The 19,104-nt window shown below is 39.4% G+C and overlaps 1 pseudogene; it reads left to right on the top strand.

The window, feature by feature from the left end:
- LOC118709228 overlaps positions 1–18,422 on the top strand; it is a 58,035-nt pseudogene extending 39,613 nt beyond the window's left edge.
- The last annotated feature ends 682 nt before the right edge of the window (positions 18,423–19,104 follow it).

Below are 19,104 nucleotides of genomic sequence, written 5' to 3'. Positions count from 1 at the left end.
AGACAATGATCCCTGCATGGTCCCAGCCTAGAAACAATGCTTAGAAACAGTGGGCTTTTCTGTTCTGGCCTCCTGGAAGGTCTGTCTTTGTAGGGTGACAGTGTGGGTACCCCTCGGAAGTCTTGGGGCTGTAGGAGCTCTGCCCCAAGGGAGTAGACTTGGATATCCAACGAGACACCAGATTCATGAGCTATGGAAATGAGGACAGTCATATCTTCTCTCCAGACTTCAGTTTTCATCTCTGAATGGAACTTTTGAGTTCTGAAAGCTCTGTGATTCTACCTTTTTAATGCCAAAATTATTTCCAGGTTATTGTTCAAGGCCAAGTAAATAAAAATAATTATGAAATCCAGTTTAGGCCCTCACTGGTTTGGCTCAGTGGATAGAGCATTGGCCTTCAGACCAAAGCGACCCCAGTTAAATTACTGTCAAGGGCATGTTGCAGGCTTCTACCTCGCCCAGACTCTGGTTGCGGTTTGTGTAGGAGGCAACCAATTGATGTGTTTCTCTCACATTGATAGTTCTCTCTGTCTTTCCCGCTCTTTCCCTTCTCTAAAAATCAATGGAAAAATATCCTCAAGTGAGGATTAAAAAAAGAAAAGAAATACAGTCTAAGCAAATGTTTCATGCTTCTGTATTCACTATTTCATCTTTTTGAACCAGAAACCAAAAGCTCCAAATTATTATTTCACTACTTTGCTCCCTAGCTTAAAAGTATTGATCTCCTTGTGCTTTTTGGATAGCCTGTTTTCCCAGCTCTCCATGGGGGTATGAGAATGGTTTACTTTCCCCATTTCTTCCAAATTAGGGCCACATGGCCTTCTCACGGAGTTCCTGTTGAAGGAAAATGGGATTTTAATCTATGAGAGTTAATTGCCATCAAGGTTGGTCTGTTCTTCTACTGAAACCAGAGTCCACTTTTCTTAGGCTCAGCCTTTCCAGAAACCAGCCTCGTCTAATTACCCATTGGAGGGAAGGACCTCTGTGCCTGCAATGCCTGTGCTCCCTGACTTAATCTGCTACTTCCCCACATCCTCCTGATTGCTCCTATGTCTACTACTTTCCCAGCATCTATATTTATATTCTTACATCCTCAGTGTGTGTGTGTGCATGTGTGGGTGTATGTGTGCAAGAGAGAGAGAGAGAGAGAGAGAGAGAGAGAGAGAGAGAGAGAGAGAGAGAGAGAGAGAGAGAGAGAGAGAGAGAGAGAGAGAATGGGTATCTTCTGAGCCCTGTCTTCTCTCCAGGGTAATTTTCATGACCCTCTTATCTGAGACACTGAGGTTCAATATCAGGTGGGGAGTGACCATGATAAGAGGCTAAATGACAGGTTAAATCATTTTTAAAGAACATCAAGGAATTCTCCAAGTCCTTTGGATGCTTTGTCAATTTTTTAACTGTTTTTTGACATCTTTTTCTCTTTTCATGATTCTGTTTCATTGGAAATTTCTCAAAGTGAATACACTGCCGGTATTGGTGACATTTTGGTTATGTTTATGTCTTTTGGATATAAAAAAAGTCTCTTGTGATGTTTAAGAGCTTGTAGGTGTAAGGATGAGAACCTCTCTTTGCACTGCCTCATGCTTCTATGGTGTGGGAGTCATGGGTTAGAAGTAAGCCCCTGTTGCTCACTGTCCCACTTTTAATCACATTTAGGAAATAAAAAGGAGCTATGCCATGGGTTAGTTTGTGAGAAAGAACATGACACAGCACTTGCTCTCTCTTTCCCTGTTTCTCTGGCTCTGTCTTCTTTTTCTATATGTATTATCTATGGAGACAATGCTTGTGGTCTACTGATGGTCAGGAGGCTTGCCATTTTCCCAGCTCCAGAGACGAAATAAATAGACAAGCCTATTAAATTCAAAGTGAAGTATCAATGCTTTCAGTCATGACTTTAAAGCCACATCCCCCCATCTAGCTTTGCTGCTTCTCCTTCTTCTTCATGAGCAGGAAAGCTAATATCTTGATGTCCAAGTATCTGATTCCCATGTCTTTCTTTCAACATCAGCCCTAACTCCCTTTTAGTTTGGAGACCTGAGACATTTTCTGCTCCTACATTTTCCACGTTTTGAGATGTTTCATGAGACTGAAAGAAACTTCCAGAAATTTCTTGCAAATAGAAATTAGATTAACCTTTCAGAAACAATTAAGACAAATAACAATGACGCTAGAGGAGTTTACTTAGCAACATAACAGTCCTCAGGATGGAACGATTTAATCATCTCCACCGAAAATGGAAATGGGAATAATGACCTCGCCTCAATTTTCAGAAACATTTAAACGCATAAACACATGTCCTTTTGGGCTGCAGTTTTCAGTAATCAGTTTCTGCTTTTTACCCACCTGTGCAACAGTAGGGATTAGTCGAAAATTTTCAATTACACATCATACCACAAGCATGCTGTGTGGGAAATGCAGCATGTAAAAAACACAATTTCTAGCTTTCAAAACAAACATGAAAAGGGATATTACACAGGGTGGTTCTGGGGAAGGGAAGACGGAAGTAATGGTTATGGATACATGGGGAATTGTGGATATTTAATTGAATAGAAAGGTGGCATTGAGCAAGGAAAGCAGAAGGTTGCAGAGGTCAACCTGTTGGTGAAGTCCTGCACTCTAATATTATTCCACGATCACCTATAACATGTACAGATTTCAGTTTTGAGTATTTGGCTTTCTGAGGCAAAAAAAACAAACATCTTCCCATACAGTATTATACCTTAGAGAAATATGATGGTTTGACCCTTAAGGAAAAATGCCAGCTCATGAACAGCTCTGGAAAAGACTTTCTATGAAACTTGAAGTTGACTTAAAAGTCCAGCTTTCATGGAGTTGAAACCATTTTGGAAATAGAAGTGCAGCATATTCAAAATGTTACTTACTTTTCAAGTGTTTTTAACATTTATTACAATTATGAAGTTATGTGCAAATGGAAAGGGTTTCTAAAAGCTTTGCGTTTTCTCATAAATATTTTATATGGCTATGGATAAAATGTTTTTCTTTTTTCTGGTGCTCCTGAAAAATCTTTTCAGTTTCTGGAAAATAAAAGGGAGATTAAAACATAGGGGATTGCTTTCTCTGGTATGTAGATCAAGAATGCATTATCCAGGCCATTTCTTTTTTAAAAAAAAAATATTTCAAGGAAAACAATTTTAAATATAATAATATTACATGCAATAAACATGAATACTTCAAGAAAAAAGATTTTAAATATAATAATATTACCAAAACTGTGCTAATGTAGTATAATGCAGGCCATTTCTGATGGCAGGTCCCCAGGTGACTGACTTTCTGGTTGGAGAGTGAATTTTTGTCCCTTGACTGGCCCCTCCCAGTCTGCTGGCCTGGACACTTTCCTGTGCACCTGTGAGAATGTTCAAGGAAGCAATTCACAGTCGCTTTTGAACTTCTTGGAGAATCTGCAACAGCTTGATTTTGAAAACATAAGTGCTGGAGCACTGCCTGATTGTGAAACACTTTTAAAAAGCATTATAATATGCTTTGCAAGGCCCACATTTCAGACACAAAAATAAGTTCAAAATTGAGCGGTGCGTAGGTAGAAAGCAAATGTTTGAAAACTCTAATGATACATTTAAAGTAATTGGATGTTTGGGGAATTGTGTCTTGGGCTATCTTCTTTTATGACTTGCAAAATAATTGTCAGATTTAAGAAAAAGGTAGAGTAAGTGCATTTAAGTTGATGTTTCTCCAACAGGTTTCTTTATAATCAATTCAATAAAATCATGTATGTTTGATTGAAAAATAGTCCCGTACCTCTGGGAAGGCTGTGTTTTTCAAGGGAGCATTTTTTGGGAAAGGAGTACATGGAAGAGAAGAGGAAGAAAGTGATATCAGCTTGCTGTGAGATGGTCGTTGCCATGAAGGGCATTGCTTATTGTATAGTTGAATTTGATTTGAGTAGGGTTGAGCCTACTTTGGTTTGAGCTTTAGCTTTTTGGTTCAACCCTAGAGGGCCAGAACCTAGAATAATTCCATCTCACCAGCTGCTATAGTGAGTGGGTCAAAGTTGGACATGTGACCAATAGGGTGAAGTGCATTTAAAGTAAAGTATTGCTGTTTTTTTTTATATATATATTTTATTGATTTTTTACAGAGAGGAAGGGAGAGAAATAGAGAGCTAGAAACGTCGATGAGAGAGAAACATCGACCAGCTGCCTCTTGCACACCCCCTACCGGGGATGTGCCCGCAACCAATGTACATGCCCTTGACTGGAATCGAACCTGGGACCTTTCAGTCCGCAGACCGACGCTCTACCACTGAGCCAAACCGGTTTCGGCGTGAAGTGCATTTTAAAAAAAAAAAGTTGTCGAATTAAAAGCAGTATCTCTTTTAAAGGATAGTCTGTGGATTTGAGGCCTGGAATTTCTAAAGCCACTTTGCTACCAGGAGAGAGAAAGCCAGCTTGAATATAATCTAACTAGGGAAAGCTAACCAGTATATATCATTTTCTTGGCCACTGGGATTAATTTGGAGACAGACACATAATTAAACATAATTAGATAAGTCCTTAAGGAAGAAGCTGGTAACTTCTAGTCATTGATTGAGAGGACATAAGTTTTCACTTCTTCTGGGTGATATGGTATGAGAATCTGAGGTCACTTGGCTACAAGGAAAAAAGGTGACCAGAGGACAGAGCCCACACATAGAGAGACAGAGTATGAACAACTGTAGAGAAATGGAGCTGAAACCTTTCAAACCTCTTCTTAAGTTTTTTACTCTCCTCAACTTTGAGTTTTGTGAGCCAATATTTTCTATTACAATTAAATGAATTGGTTGTGTGGAAACATGAGTTGATTTAAATAAACTTGAATTAATGTTATTCCCTAAAGAATAACTGTTGTGTGCTATCATACATACAAAAATACACATTTACTTTCTAGAAGTGTCCTAAAAGGAACATTAACATGTACAAGACAAAGAACAATGAAACATGCAAATTTAAATCTGCACCTTCCCTATGTAGGTCAAATGTCACAGTCACTTAGTTTCAACTGATTTACTGGAGAAAACACAAAAGCATATAATAAGAATCAGATGTATTACAAGTTGCATATAACTAATTGGATTCAACAAAATCTTGGAGATGTTTCTGCTTCTTTTTTTTTTTTTTTTGAGCAATCCAACAATTTAGTCAAAATAGAAACTGTCTTTTTTTCAGTTCAGAGCAACAAATGAAAAAATATACAGTACAACATGAGAAAACAATGCAATTTTGTTCAATTGAAATATACACACATACCAAGAAAACTACAAACATATATACACAAACACACAGAAAAATGTTATACAATGATATACACACCAATAATTTACCCAAACACAAAACTAAACTGTCTCACATGCAGAAATCCATGGGTACCAGTACACAAAGAAAAAGTATCTGCTCCATTTCAACAATTATAGTTTGCTCTAATGTGACAACCAAAATAATTGAAATACCTAGTGGTTATTAAATTTATGATAAATACTTTAATATTTGCATGCTTTTCCCTTCTTTAAAAAGAGCAAAGGAAAAAAAGATATTAAAAAATTATCCAAGAACTAAATCAAACCCTAATGTAAAACTAATGGAATTAAAAAATGCCTTGAGCTTCTTCTTTTCTAAAAAACATCTAAGATCACAAGGCAGGTAGAACAAAGAAGAAGGAGGAAGAAGACAGAGGGCTCGATAACAAAGAACAAAGAAAAACAAAGAGGAAGAGAATGTGAACTACAATTATGTTATTTAGCAAATGAATAATGGATAAATTAGAGAGTTGGGGGAAATGCATAGACAATATTTCTAGAAAGTCTCATCATCAACATCATTATTATTTTCAACCAACCCAACAGTTTAGCTATGGTCATAATTATGTCAAAAGTCATCTGAGTTGGTCAAGTCAGCTATCTTAATAAAAGTAATTTAAATTAAAGATTTTGGAATTACAAGAACATGACCAAAAAGTGTTCTGAAGATGATAATTGCAATACCTATTTTGCTCCTCAGGGCAAAATGCCCTGCTCACAGTGCCACTATAATAGGCTCTTTCTGTTTTATATACTGTTTATTTAGGCCCTATGCTCACAGATTATTAAGCCAGAGTTGGACATCTGATTCCAGGTCAGCAAAGCCATAGGCTCACCCACAAATTTGAGCATAACCTGGCACTAAGAGACAAACTAGACCAATCAGATTTTCCACCTCTGAAATTAAGAAAGACAATGGAATCTGCCAGTTGGCAATAACACAGAAGCTGAAGAGTTACCTTGAGGTGAATTTGAAGCATCATACATCAAAGCCATGTTTAGCCAGAAGTTTGAAGAAGCAGATACTATAGAGGAGTGAGAGAAGGAAGCACACTGGAAGTGTACAGAGTCCTGTAGAGTCATAGGCCTACTGATACTGATGGTAGACTGCAGAGAGACCTACACTTCTACTTGCTGGCATTCCTGGAGAAACTGTGATTCCCCAATTCTTCCTGAAGTGGGGATCCACTACAGCACCTGTTTTGTGAGAGAATGGATTCTCTCAGTGGTGCCAAGTGTATATTTGCAATAAACTCCTTTTTTATTTGGGATCACTTGGGTGAGTCTCTATTCTTGCAAACCAGGGATTTGGATGAAATACTTTTCAACTCACTTAAGCATTTCTGCCTCTAACCCTCATATAATAATTACCTGGGGAGCTTATTAGAAATATAGCTCCCTGAAAAAGAACTCTAGAAATTCTGATTCAATGGGTTGAAAAAAACCCTGAGTTTCTTCCTTCCTTCCTTCCTTCCTTCCTTCCTTCCTTCCTTCCTTCCTTCCTTCCTTCCTTCCTTCCTTCCTTCATCTCCCTCTCCCTCCCTTCCTTCTTTCCTTTTTTAAAGTTAGCCGTCAGAAGACTGGTATATTTTGGAACCACTGCCTTGGTCAGGCTGTCCTTTTACTAGGAATCCTCTAATCCTGTGGTCCTCAAATATTTTGACCTCAGGATCCCTTTTCACTCGTAAACATTATTGAAGATTCAAAGAGTTTTTACTTAGGTGTGTTAGTCTGCCAGTATTTATCACATTAGAAGATAAGATTGAGAAAGTAAAAATTGTTAAATTTATTAAAAGTGATAAACCAATTACATGTAGCACTAGTTTCCTGGTGCTGCTATTGATAAGTGACTTAGCAGCTGAAATTTATTGTTTCACAGTACTATAGACTAGAAGTATGAAATCATGGTGTAGGCAAGACTGATTTCTTCTGAGGGCCATGAGGAAGAATCTGTCTTTATGCCTCTTTTCTAACTTCTGGGAGCCTCAGGTGTTCCTTGATTTGCAGATGACATTCTTCCCATGTCTTCACATCATATTCCTACTATATATGTCTGTTTCTGTGTCCAAATTTCTTCTCTTTATAAAGGCACAAGTCATATATATCAGATCAGAGCCCACCCTAATCACTTCATCTTAACTAGATCATCTATAAAGACTCTATTTTCAAGTAAGGCCACCATCACAAGTATTGCAGGTTAAGACTTCAACATCTTTTGGGGAGAGACAATTCAACCCATTGCATTTATTAACATAACATATTTTTGTGAAAATAACCATATTTTCCAACATAAAATAATGAGAAGATGGAAATTGTTTTACATTTTTATAAATCTCTTTAATATCTTGCTTAATAGAAGACAGCTAAATTCAACTTTTCAATTTGCTAGGATATATCATTTTATTTGAAGTATATGGGGAAAAATCTGATCTCACACATAATTATAGCTGGAAAAAGGAGAGTTGTTTTAAAAGCATTTTCAGATAGTTGTGGATACATTTTCTATGGTACTATACCAAAACTTGACAAATTGTAATTTCATAAACATTATTTTTATGTGGAATTGAAACCATGTTGATAAACATTTCATATGTTATTACTTCAAAATTCACTGGTATGTCTTGCCATTTGAAGGGTTCTTTTATCTATGCATGATTTTATGACATCAGCAATGATCATTTTAAAAATATCAACTTCTTGAATTATGCAGATTTTCTAATTGTACAATGGAAAACTCCAATGTACCCTTATGAGATGATGAAAATAAGGTCACAGAATGTCTTAATATTTTTATGAAATAATTTTTACCTCATAGATTAACTGAGTGTCTCATGTACCCCCAGTAAATCCCCAGGCTATGCTTGGGGAACTTACGTTCTAATCCATTCTTGATTAAGTATTCCAAGTACCACCTTAAATTATCTCTTCTCCAGACATCTTAGCTGATTCCCTGTGAAGATGGAATGGCCCCTTCCTTTGTATGGCTCTATTTGTACACTCTCTATGTGAGTCCCATGGGGACTGGATCTTATTAAAAAAATTTTTTTAAAATCACTGAAGGTAAAAAACATAGAGCCTTGAGACAAATAATATGGGTTTTCAACTCGATCAATTTTATTATATTGTTTTTATGCAGAATAGCTTTTAATAATTAAGGGACCCAGCTTTAACTGCTGCTATTGCCAGTGTTAACCATAATGCAGGCTTTTACAACAATTAAAAAAATTCAGATATCTCTACCCTGAAAAAGAATATTGTTTGTAAAAATAAGTACCACATATGTCTTCTTAAAATCTCATAGATGTACCCTTAGAGTTTTATAAGTGTGTAGATTACAGTTGGCCTGGCAAACTTCTCTTCATCCTTCTTGATGCATATCAAAAGTCACCTTGCCTGACTGCATGAGACACCATTCAGCTTCTAAAGTAATTTCACTCATCATTATGCTCTAAAGTCTTCTTCGTATTTTTCTCTTATAGGAATCTCTAAAAGATGTCTGAACAATTCAGAGAGGGAGAAATCTATTTCTCAATTCTCTTTTGTAGCTAGTGAGGACAGGAGTGTTGTGCTGTGTTACTCATGTTTACATGAGCATTTGAGATAGGGTTATCTCAGTTATCCTAACAAATGATGGATCATATTTTCAGCCAGAATTCATTGGTTTCCAGAGGCAGAAATTCAACTAAAACTTAAGAAAAATAGGGAAATTGTGAGTGAATATGGGTTGCGTGTAAAGTTTATAGAATTGAAGAGCAGTTTCAGGTAAACAGGAATCAGGGCTGCTCCAGGAAACTCAGAGATTGGAACTGGGACCAGAATGCTTTCAGAACTCTGTGTCTCATTTTCATTTCTCTTTATAGACCAGCTTTCTCCTTGAAGCTAGACCCATGGTTGCTGCCAACAGCTCCTGGGATAATACCCAGCTAGTATTGCCATCCTCAAGGAAGGGATGATTTTCTTAGTAATAGCTGAAAAATCTCAGGACCAACACATGGCCTTGTTTTGCATGACCTACTCAATTCCTATATCCTTGACCATGACTATGACTATGATAGTAAACTAGACTTGACTTGGATTGGGTCATAGGCCCACTGTAAGAAAACTTACTGCATCCAGGGAGGGGAGTCATGAAAGAAGATGGCAGCAATCCTTTGAAGCTAATTATTGGAATGGGGGAATAAAAGACTGGGGAGAAACAGTTCCCGCAGAGAAGGCAAATTCTGTTTTTAGAAAAAAGGAGGGTTCCTAGATAGACTAATTATTAATTGCCCATCACAATAACTGCCTGGTCTGTCTCCACAAAATTCCTTGTGAAGACATTTGAAAATACCACGTCAGCCTGCCACGGCCAATTTAATCATGTTGTATGCTTTGGAGTAGTGACATCAATTAATATCTGTGGCTGAATGAACTTACTTATTTAATAATTGCATTTTAATATTTCAGGTTACATGCTTTCCTAGTATTGCAAATCAGCACTTCACAGGGAACTGTTTGTTATTATTTTCCTATGGTAAGTAATGTGATGAAATTACACGGGTACCACTAGATTTTATACAGAATTGGAATTCACATTAGTTTCACCAGTTTCCCCAGGATTAGTCTGGGCCTGCTATATAATGTAGACTTCCCAGGGTAGCTATTACCCTGATAAGACCTTCTTGAGGCCTGGGAAGATGGCCTAGAACCACTATGAAATTCAGATGGACTTGCCCCTTTTAGTCTGCTCTTGAATGATAAGCACAGGGCTTGGCACAGTGGATACAGGGTGACCGGTCACCTCAGAACAAACCCAATGTCTAGTTGCTCTTCCCCAAATAATTTTTGTGATTTCCATTTGTTGACAACCTAGTTTAATTTTGAAAATATTGTAGAAGTCTATCAAATATTATATTTGTTCTGCTAAGATCATCCGTGTTGATATCAGATTAAATGCCAGAGGGTCATTCCCCAGGTTTCCATCAATATTAGATTTCCTCTATTAAACTATCTCAATCTTTTTTCTTTTATAGAACTTAATATAATTTATAATTATATACTCAGAAGTTTATTTGATTAATGTCATCTCTCTAACTATAACCTCATGAAGATAAGATAGGTACTATATCTTTGTTCATTGCTTTGGATGCCCTCCGTCTCACACAGGACTTGAGATATTAGGTGCTCGAAACAATATTTGTTCAATGACTGAATGAGTAAAAGAGAAAGTACATTTTTAGTTATATTTCTTCATGAAACAAAATCTTCTCTATACGCAACAGGTAATTCTAAGTAATGGAGGAGGGGCACGTGAAAAAAAAATGGCAGACAGCCAACATACAAAGTCAACAAAGGCTTTTTTTTTTTTTTTTTTTTTAAAAAAAAACACCACGTTTTTCAAAAGTGGCCTATGCCCCTGTGATGCTCTTGAACACTGGCTGTAAATATGAAGTACACATGTTTTATATTTGAATACATAGAAGCAGGAGGCATCTGGCTCCCACTGTAAGCACTAATAGGAGTGGTGGTGACTCATTGCTGCTCCCCTTGAGTTCTCTTTAAGTTTTTGCTTTACAGACCAAAGAGATTGACCAATGGAGGCTAATGTGTAACCATCTCCTAGAGCTGGTGCCCAAGTTCTTCCCTTCACCTACAATCACCTCTGAAGGGAAGAGGAAATAAAATAGTGAAGCAGCAGTCATTCTTATCTTCCTTTCTTAGAACTCCAGCTTGTGTTTTTCAGTTAAACTGGAATAATTTATTTTCAAAGAAAATAGGAAAGCAATATTTATTTCACAACACTTCACAAGCATCAAAATATTTACCAAATTTTCCTCTGCGTGTAGCACGTTGAGACTGTGTTCTAGTTCCAGCCATGCCACTAATTAGTTGTGTAACTTGGGTTTTTAACATTAACTTTCTTATTTGTGAAAAAAAAACAAACCTTGCTACATACTAAGCTTTTTCCAGGTTTAACAACCAAGGAAGACAAACAGGTAGCATATCCCTTATTTGTAAGTTTACTTAATACAACAAAGTAATCATTTGCTCAAGAAAACTAGGAAATTTATTCATTCTTTCACTCATTCATTTATTATTTCTTTCTTTCTATAATTTTCCCCAGACCTGTAATTCAGGGGATAAGGTATGCACACAGCAGTCTAAGTTTAAATTCCAGCTTCGCCAATTCCCCAACTTTGGGCAAGTTACTTACCCTTTGTGCTTTATTATCTTAAATATAAAGGAAGAACAATGGCACTAATACTAAACTCAAATGATTTTGGGGAGGATTAAGGGTTAAAATGTATATGACACTTAGAATATATAATAAATATTCAATAGATATTAGGTATTATTTATTGAGAAGTAGCTTGGTGTCAGGCACATTGTTAAGCATTTGGGGTATAAGAATAAATAATAAGATAGCTAGATGTCACTGTATTCAATCAAACCTCTAGATCAATAGATTGTGACAAAATTTCATTCTGTCACTTTGTGGGAATTGGGAATTGGGAACCAGATCTATGCTGGTAGTGTGGGTACTGTTATTTCTATCAGTATGTCTCTGAGACATACTGAGATGCTAACTTGCAAGTGGGGTAAAATCTCAGACCCTTCATAGTTCTTGACACAATGTGGATCTAATCATGTGTCAAGGAAATACAAAATACAAAAGAAAGAGAACAGTTTAAATAACACTAAAATGATGGTATCAGCCAAACTCAGGATATAAGACTTAAGAGACTAATAACAATAAAGTAAGATGCATGAACCTGTTTCAACCATCTTATGTCCAGGCCTATGGTATAGGATGGGATCCTTGATAGCTGGTGGGGACTCTAATGCATGAGAGATGCTCAATAAAAGTTAACTCTTTCCCTTCTCTTCTTGTAAGTTTTGTAGATTAAATTGTGGGGTTCATGTGGATGAGGAGATGTGGTGGATAGAGGTAGTGAGAAAGTATTTGTTGGGAGAAAGAAATTGGCCAGAGATGTATACAGGTGACATTTAGCTGCCAGGATTTATAAAACTGGTGAATCATTGGAAGCTTTGAGCCTGGGGAATGTCAGGATCAATTCTATATTTGGGGAAGGTAATTCTATAGATAGCTAGAAGAATCAATTGGCAAGCAAGAGATTAGAATCCAAAAGATGAATTAGTATTTGATGCTCAGGACTGATTGGAGTATTAATAGAAGGAAGTCTGGATCAGAGAAATAGTTGGAAGGTATTTTCAAATCATTCAGGCCCATGGAGTTAAGAAGTCAAATCAGCATGAGTCAGCATTAGGATGGAAAAGAAAAGGTGTGAAGGTTAGTTCTCCCTGAAAAGATGGAATTAAAATTATATACAAGTTCTTTATGGCCTTTTTTTTTTGTTTTGTTTTGCAATTCTTCTTCTAATTCTTCCAATTGTTTTTGTTATATAGTCTTAATTAACAAAAATAAGAACTCCTGCTTAAGTTTCATACCAGTTGTTAATCAGGACCCTGGAACTAAAATACATTGATTTGTAAGTAGACAAGCTTATTGAGAATACTTTAAAAAATGTTTTTATTGAATTTTTTAGAGAGGTGGGTGGGAGAGGGAGAGAGAGATAGAAATATCACTGTGAGCAATAGGCTTCCTCCTACCTGCTTCCCATTAAGAATCAAGCTCACAACCCCCAGGCATGTGCCTGGACTGGAAATCGAACCGGTGACCTCTTAGTGTACAAGACCATGGCCAATCCACTGAGCCACACCAATTGTGCTTAAGAATACTTTTGATCATAGAATGTAAGTTATATTTTTGTATCCCTCAGCTATCTATTTTTAGATATATCCCAGCTACTTCTGTTCTTTATTGATGGTATCTGAACTGGTCTAAAATGAAATATGAGAATATATATCTGAGAATAATATAGTTATGGTGATTGAAACTGGGAGACAAGAGTGAGTTGGGGGACAAAAGAATTGTGTGTGAGCACTATAATTGAGAGTTTTCCAAAGCACAGAAATTTGGATTTACCTATTGTTTAACTGCTTCTTGGTGAAATTTCACTTGGGTGATACATTTTTTAAAAAATTATTATCTAGACTTTTGGCTTGGAAAAAGTAAACCATTAATTGTGTGTCTTTGTAACAGAAATACATTATTCTATTAGTAAAAATACTTGGTCATAAACCCAGTCCTGCTTTATTTTTTTAAATGTATTTTATTGATTTTTTACAGAGAGAAAGGGAGAGGGATAGAGAGTTAGAAACATCAATGAGAGAGAAACACTGATCAGCTGCCTCCTGCACATCCCCTACTGGTTATGTGTCCATAAGTAAGGTACATGCCCTTGACTGGAATCGAACTTGGAACCCTTCAGTCCATAGGCCAGTGCTCTATCTACTGGGCAAAACCTGTTAGACCGTAGTCCTGCTTTATTTTATTTTAAAAATGATGATGGTGATAGTGGTGGGGGAAATCTTATTTTTATTTACTTCTTATATGAGAATAAGCAAAGTACTCTTTGAGAAACCTAATTTAAGAGTGAATGTGCTGTGGGCGAGTAAAACATGATAGCCTGATAGCTAGGGTCAGATGACTTCATTTTGAGTTCCCTTTAAAGCTTCATTAGCTTCATTTTTAAAATAAAATGTGGAATAACTGAATCTACCTCTGAGAGCTGTTAGGAGCATTCAATTAGTTAATATATACAAGCCTTGCCAGAGTATCTGGCATAAAGGAAGGGCTTAGCATTTATTAATTCCTTTGATACATTTTTTCATGGAGATCTTCAGAGCTTTCAGTAAGAAAAAGTATTTGTGTTTAAACCAATCCTATTGTATAAAAACCCAGAGTCCATAATGACCCATCAGGAATGGCTAACGTTTGAACTGGGTCCCTCAGGCTTCAATGAATCTGTGGCAGCAGCGACTGGTGAGTGGGCAGAAGGCAAACCGCTTGGTCCCTCCCGGTCTCACAGGCTCCCATTGATCAGGGAATGGTTAACAAGGAACTGGAGTGGCGTGGGGACTGGTGAACAGCTGGAAGGCAGGCCTCTTGGTCCCTCCTCCTGGCCCTCAGACTCCAATCAATTGGTGGCAGAGGCGGTGCAAAACTGGGGACAGGCTTTCTTAGTGGTCCTGCAGGTTCAATCTCCAGAGGACAGACCAGGCACCAACAGACCAGCTTCTGGCATGATCCTGACAGTGCTGCTGGAACTTGGCCGTGGGCACTGCGATTGCTTCACCTCCCTAGATGCTCCACAAGGAAAAAAGGATACTGCCAGCAGTGCCAGGGGCAACCATCGGTGACTGACAGCTCTCCTTGTGCTTCCTCCAGGTCCCTGGAGCTGGCCCCCTCCTGCCCTGCTCCAGAGGAAGTGTGATCACTGCACAAAAAACCGATGACCAAGAGAATGCTGCAAAGTCGGAGTCTGGTTCAGGAGAATGGAGAGAAGGGAGAATTCCATAAGTTGGCTGATGCCAAGATATTTCTGAGTGACTGCCTGGTGTGTGACAATTGTGTGACTGCAGAAGAAGGAGTTCAAGTTTCTCAACAGAACACCAAGGACTTCTTCCGTGTTCTAAACCTTAATAAGAAATGTGATACCTCAGAGCACAAGGTGCTAGCAGTGTCCGTGTGTCCTCAGTCTCTGCCTTATTTTGCTACTAAATTCAGCCTCAGATTCACTGATGCATCCAGAAGGCTCTGAGGCTTTCTCAAAAGCCTTGCTTGGGGTGCACTGTCTTTGACATGAAGATACCTGTGGACTTCAGCATCCTGAGGAGTCAGAAGGAATTTGTGCATCGGTACTGCCAGCACTGTGAGGAAGAGCCACAGCTACCCATGCTGACCTCCGCCTGCCCTGGCTGGGACTGATATGCAGAGCTTGTGCTGGGTCACCCCATCATCCCCACCTCTGCATGGCAAGACTCCCCAGCACATCATGGGCTCTCTGGAGAAGGATTACTTCACCGGATGGCAGAACCTATCCCCAGACAAGATTTTTCCGTCATTGTGGCCCCACATTATGACAAGAAACTGGAGGCCCTTTGAGAAGATGTTCCCACAGTTTTACATATTTCCCAGGGTGCTAACCATGTGTTAACCTTAGGTGAGATTGTTCAGATAATGGAGCAAAGTGACCTTGCCTCAAATGATGCTGCCTTGGACACTGTTTGGAAACATGAAGGAGGAGAAGGTGAGGACCCATGAGGGTGCCAGCTCCGACTGGTACCTGGCACATATCTTCAGGCACATGGCCAAGGAGCTATTCAACAAGGATGTGGGAGTGCTCACCTACTGCACCCTGAGGAGAAAAGACTTCCAGGAGGTCACCCTTGAAAGCTGGAAGGCGGCCTCTTGGTCTCTCCTCCTGGCCCTCAGACTCCAATCAATTGGTGGCTGCTTACGGCTTTTGGAACATCCAGAAGCTCCTAAATCTGTAGAGGGGCAAGTTCCCCCGCAACTTAGTGGAGGTCCTGGCCTAAGCCAGGGATGCCTAAGTGGCAAGGGCCAGGCCCAGGTGGATGACGGTGTGCAGACAGGGCACTGCTGCAACAGATGGAAGCGCCCATGTGCAGGAGCTGTACCAGGAGTGGCTGGGGCGAGGTGGGGGTGGGGATGACTCCCCCTTCCAGCGCCCCCCCCTCCCCCAGCCCAGGTGGCCCTGCACACTGCCTAGCAGGGCCCAGAGCAATCTGCCAGGACATCAGGTGGTAAAGGTCCAGCAGATGCCTGGTCTGCAGCCCGTCTGAAGAGGGGTGTTAGACATGAGAAGGAAAAGCTTAGCATCTCTGTCATCATTTGGTTTTCAGAATTCACTGCTCTCCATCTGTCGGCTTCCTCCCTCTGAGGGGCACTGTCATTGTCACATGGGTGCCCCTGGAATATTGTATTTCAAGAGGATTGCCCCAACATACATATCATTTTATCTGATGGTGAAAAAGTCCCAAAGAACAAGAATGGAGACAGACTACTGTCCTTTATGCTTAAAAAAAGTTGGGAAGTATCCTGCAAAGAGCTGAGACTTGATTCTGTCCATTGGATGAGGAAATGGCCTGATTTGGCCCCGACTTTACCCACTTATGTTACTCTTGAAAATGTCTTTGCTACAAATAACTGAATAAACTGCCACCTTTTGGAATAGTGGCTCATACAAAAGTCTGCATTCCCAACTTTTATTGAAACAGATCTGTGTTCTAAAGCTGTGGCCACCGTCCTGAGGTCAGGTCCTGTCGACCAGGTCCTGTCGCTGGGAATCAGGGGGTACTGGAGTAGAGCCCCCTATCCTCTCGTGCCCTTTTACATTCAGGGATTGAGCTGAACTCACTTTGGGGAGGCCTGGAAAGGATGACAGGTGTCACAGATGGAAGGATGGAAAATGGAGAGGCGGACACCCTGCTCGGTCCCTTCCTGTGTGGGGTCAGGCAGATGAGGGCCAGCCACCCCGCCTCACAGTTGGGTAAGATAGCATCCTCTGTGTCCACCTCTCACCTCATGGACCCAGACACTCTCCTCAGCTCCAGGCAGCCCTCTGCATTTCATGACAGTGCTTTCTGCCCTCACATGCTGCTCGCCCTAAGTGAGAAGGTAGAGAGTAGTTGGCCTACAGACAACTGCACAGAAAAATAGGGCTTATGGCTGGTGAGTGCATGGCAGTGGCAGGAGCCTCTCCTGCCTCCATGGCAGCACTAAGGAGCAGCGAGCTGAGTGGTAAGAAGCAGTGAGCAGGCAGGAGGTAAGAAGCGAGGGGTCCCAGAATGCATGAGGGATTTCCAATTGTCAGCTTAGGCCAATTCCCATGGAGAATGGGGCTAAGCCAGCAGGTGGACATCCTCTGAGGGGTCCTGGACTTTAAGAGGGTGCAGGCCAGGCTGAGGGACCCCCACCCCCAGTGTACAAATTTCATGCACTGGGCCTCTAGTAGTGGTATAACAAGCAACTCTGGAAGAATGCTGAGGAAAAAAATGAGGAGGATATTTCTAGATACAAGAGCCAGAAAATTATTAGAGGGGAAATAAAAGAAAGATGAACAAAATTAACAGTAATCAAAATGCTGGAAAGTGACAATCAATTGTAAGCCACGAGCAATTTGTAGGTACAGTGGGAGGTAGTGGACTAGGGGTTGAAGAACAAATTTCAACATTACTTAAGTGGCCTCAGAAAGTTATCGGCTTTCTCTGGGCCTCTGTTTTATCCCAAATAAGGACCATCTGCTGGACTCTGAAGATGAATGTGTAAGTCAGATGAAAAATAAAAAATAAATTGTGGAAGGAGGATATATGTTCAAGGCTCTGCTGTCAGATGATGCTGTTCAAAGGCAATAAAGATAAAGACAAAAACAAGGCCCATCAAACATGCCACCACTCCGAGGCCTGGACATTAGCCTTTCAGTGGATGTTAGGAAAAAATTTGACCCCTGAGCCCTGAAGAGGTGTTGTGACTACTTCTACTTCCTTCAAGACAAACAATGAACATTTCAGCTGCTCTCGTTCTGGGTACGATCACAACCACGTGAAGGATGTAAAATATCACTGGGATAACATGCTACAGAGCAGCTGGCTGGCTGGAGAGGCCCCATAAACGTCACAAGAAAACTCATACCCATAGGGAAGGCAGGAGACAAAAATAATAACAATAATTCTTGGCGCTCACATGGCATCTTTCATCTGAAGAGCTCCAAGTATTTTACAGATGTTACATCCATTAAAATGTATGTGGCAAGCATTACTCTCCCTGGATTACAGATGGGGAGGGGCCTGTAATCCTGTCATTCAGACTAAAAGTGGAATAAACATCTAATTACCTTTGAGAGGAAGCCTTTCTACTGTAACCCTTTCCTTCTGCCATTCCCCCATTGCTCCTGAGTGAATAGGACAAGTCACGTCCTTGGGACTGGAATATCTGCTGCAGGTATCCAAACACTGAAATGAGATCACCTCTCAATCTTTCCTCCCCAGACGAAACATATTTAACTTCCCGAGTCTTTCTTCAGAAGCCTGAGCTTCCTCTTCCTTGTTTCCCTTCAACCTGGAGATGGTTTTCAAGTTAAGTAACTAATACCAGGGCCTGGTGCTTCTGTGTAGATCCGTCAGTGACTTTATCTGAATAAATCCACAGTCTTGAGGTTAAATTTGTGTTTTTGCAGCTGGGCCCTAATGGTGATATGTTGTTTTGATTTTGGCATTTTTCTGATAAGGCAGTGGCTTCTATCCTATTCCTGAGTTTCAATATCTCCTTTGTTCCTTCTTTCTTTGATTTGGGAGTTCAACTTGTTTTAAGAAGGCAATGTTTTTTTGTTTTGCTGTTGGTTTTTTATACTGTACAGAAGATTTCAGTTTGCTATAGTTCCAGTCATTTATTTTTGCTTTTACTTCTCTTGGGGTCAAATTCATAAAATTCTCTTTATGAACAAAGCCCATAAATCCAATATCTATATTGTATGTATTTTATTGTTTCATGTATTATATTTAAGTCTTTGACCTATTTTGAGTTCATTTATGTGTGACATTGGGTAGTGAACACACAATGCAATATACAGATGATGCATTATAGAATTGTACACTTGAAACCTATATAATTTTGTTAACCTATATAAATGTCACCCTAAACATTTAATAAAATTTAAACAAGGCAAAGTATCCCACTCTTTTAACAAAGCAAGTATTATTTTTTTCACATTCTATTTTGTCTTTAATTGTATTAATCTTTTCACAGGGTTAAGGTAATACCATACATATTATTACGCATTATTTTAAAAAAATCTTTATTCTTTTTCTCCCCATAGCCCCCCTTCCACCCAGTTCCCGCCCTACCCCAAGCCTTCACCACCCTTTTGTCT

The sequence above is a fragment of the Pipistrellus kuhlii genome, unplaced genomic scaffold (assembly GCF_014108245.1).
Source record: "Pipistrellus kuhlii isolate mPipKuh1 unplaced genomic scaffold, mPipKuh1.p scaffold_m20_p_7, whole genome shotgun sequence".
NCBI classification, from domain to species: domain Eukaryota; kingdom Metazoa; phylum Chordata; class Mammalia; order Chiroptera; family Vespertilionidae; genus Pipistrellus; species Pipistrellus kuhlii.
Note: the sequence above shows the minus strand (reverse complement) of the source record. Positions and strands in the feature narration are given on the sequence as shown.